Source organism: Alosa sapidissima, chromosome 1 (genome assembly GCF_018492685.1).
Source record: "Alosa sapidissima isolate fAloSap1 chromosome 1, fAloSap1.pri, whole genome shotgun sequence".
In the NCBI taxonomy this organism is placed as follows: Eukaryota; Metazoa; Chordata; class Actinopteri; order Clupeiformes; family Clupeidae; genus Alosa; species Alosa sapidissima.
Window position 1 is genome coordinate 2,587,297 of NC_055957.1, and position 2,500 is coordinate 2,589,796.

The 2,500-nt window shown below is 49.1% G+C and overlaps 1 protein-coding gene across 1 annotated transcript in view; it reads right to left on the bottom strand.

Moving 5' to 3' along the window:
- Positions 1-2,500, bottom strand: part of LOC121716790 (nesprin-2-like) — a 110,834-nt gene that overhangs the window by 58,763 nt on the left and 49,571 nt on the right. The window lies entirely within an intron of this gene.

Sequence of the window (2,500 nt, forward strand, 5' to 3'; positions counted from 1 at the left end):
CACACTGACCTCGTGTCTAGACGAGCTGTGCCCTCTTACCACAAGGCCAGCTCGATCCAAACATTCTCATCCATGGCTAAATGATACCCTCCGATCGCAGCGCACCAAACTCAGAGCCGCGGAGAGGAAATGGCACAAATCCAAACTAGCTGACGACCTCAAAAACTACCAGACACTCCTGACCTCCTTCTCAGCCAGCATCACTGCTGCTAAGACGGCTTTCTACAATGACAAAATCAACAGCGCTACAGACACTCGAAAACTTTTCTCAACCTTCAAATCGCTACTCAACCCTCAGCTGCCTCCTCCTCCTCCATCCAGCCTTACTGCAGATACCCTCGCCTCATTTTTTACAAACAAAGTGGCGGCAATCAGCAGTCAATTCTCTACATGCCCACTCAACGCATCTGACTCAGATACCGCACTCCTACAACCTCTAGGGACTGCTGGAACATCTTTTTCAGCATTCACGCCTCTCTCCGAGAGTGAAGTGTCCAGACTCCTGACATGCAGCCGTCCTACCACATGCTCGCTGGACCCTATACCTACGAGCCTACTTCAGTCCATCAGCCCGACCATCGCTCCAGCTATCACACATGTGATCAATTCCTCGCTAACCTCCGGCACATTTCCAACAGCGTTCAAAATGGCCCGGGTAACACCGTTACTTAAGAAAGCTTCTCTCAACCCTGCTCAAGTCGAGAACTACCGCCCTGTCTCACTACTGCCTTTCCTATCCAAAGGCATTGAACGAGCAGTCTCCAAACAGGTCTCTGACTTCCTTTCACAGAACAACCTTCTGGATCCAAATCAGTCTGGGTTCAAAAGCGGCCACTCTACCGAAACGGCTCTGCTGTCTGTAACAGAAGCCTTAAAAGAAGCCAGGGCGACCGCTCGGTCATCAGTACTCATCCTGCTTGACTTATCGGCTGCCTTTGACACGGTTAATCACCGTATCCTTCTCTCTATACTCGCTGACATGGGAATCTCCGGTTCTGCTCTCTCCTGGTTTGAATCCTACCTCACAGGACGCTCGTTTAACGTATCATGGCTTGGTCAGCTATCCGCACCTCACCATCTCACCACAGGGGTCCCCCAGGGCTCAGTGCTGGGCCCCCTCCTCTTTGCTATCTACACCACCTCCTTGGGACAGATTATCCGCTCGCACGGCTTCTCATACCACTGCTATGCAGACGACACACAGCTCTATCTGTCCTTTCCACCTGACGACCCCCTGGTTTCAGCACGGATCTCGGATTGCCTTTCAGACATAGCTACATGGATGAAGGCACACCACCTCCAGCTGAACCTCTCAAAGACTGAACTGCTGGTCATCCCAGCTAAACCTACCATACACCACGACATCAACATCAAATTTGACTCCCTGTCTGTTTCACCGACCAGGACTGCAAGAAATCTAGGAGTTGTTCTTGACAACCAACTAAACTTCTCGGATCATGTTGCCTCAGTCGCCCGGTCATGCCGTTTTGCACTCTACAACATACGGAAAATCAGGACTTACTTGACTCAAGATGCTACCCAACTTCTGGTTCAGGCAATAGTCATCTCACGACTCGACTACTGCAATGCCCTCCTGACAGGTCTCCCAGCCTGCGCAGTGAAACCACTTCAGATGATCCAGAACGCGGCGGCGCGCCTGGTCTACAACCAACCCAAAAGGGCACATGTTACCCCGCTGCTCATCCAGCTACACTGGCTACCTATGGCGGCCCGCATCAAATTCAAGTCTCTAACGCTTGCCTACAAAGTAGTCTCCGGTTCTGCTCCCACCTACTTGAATGCCCTCATACAGACTTACACTACCTCCAGACCGCTGCGCTCCTCTGACAAACGACGTCTAGCTCTACCACCGGTGCGCTCAAACCAATCCAAACTTTTCTCATCTGTTGTTCCTCGTTGGTGGAACACACTGCCAGTTCCTACAAGGGCAGGGACATCCTTTTCCACTTTCAAAAAACTCCTGAAGACCCAGCTCTTTAGAGAACATCTACTCTCATAGCAACACTTACAACAAGTCTTACTGATCCTAGCACTCACCAGCCGTTTTAAACTGACAAGTAACTGTTAAAAACAGCACTCACCGACGCACTTATTCTTACTGTACTCTAATGTTTTTTTTTAAACTGTCCTAAAATTGTGAGAATTGTTCTAAAACTTACTGTTTACCATGTTGTTAGTCGCTTTGGTTAAAAAGCGTCAGCCAAATGTAATGTAATGTAATGTAGTGTGTGTAGTGTGTAGTGTGTGTGTGTGTGTAGTGTGTAGTGTGTAGTGTGTGTAGTGTGTAGTGTGTAGTGTGTGTGTGTGTAGTGTGTAGTGTGTAGTGTGTAGTGTGTGTGTGTGTGTGTAGTGTGTAGTGTGTGTAGTGTGTAGTGTGTGTGTGTGTAGTGTGTGTAGTGTGTAGTGTGTGTGTGTAGTGTGTGTAGTGTGTAGTGTGTAGTGTGTAGTGTGTGTAGTGTGTAGTGTGTAGTGTGTGTAG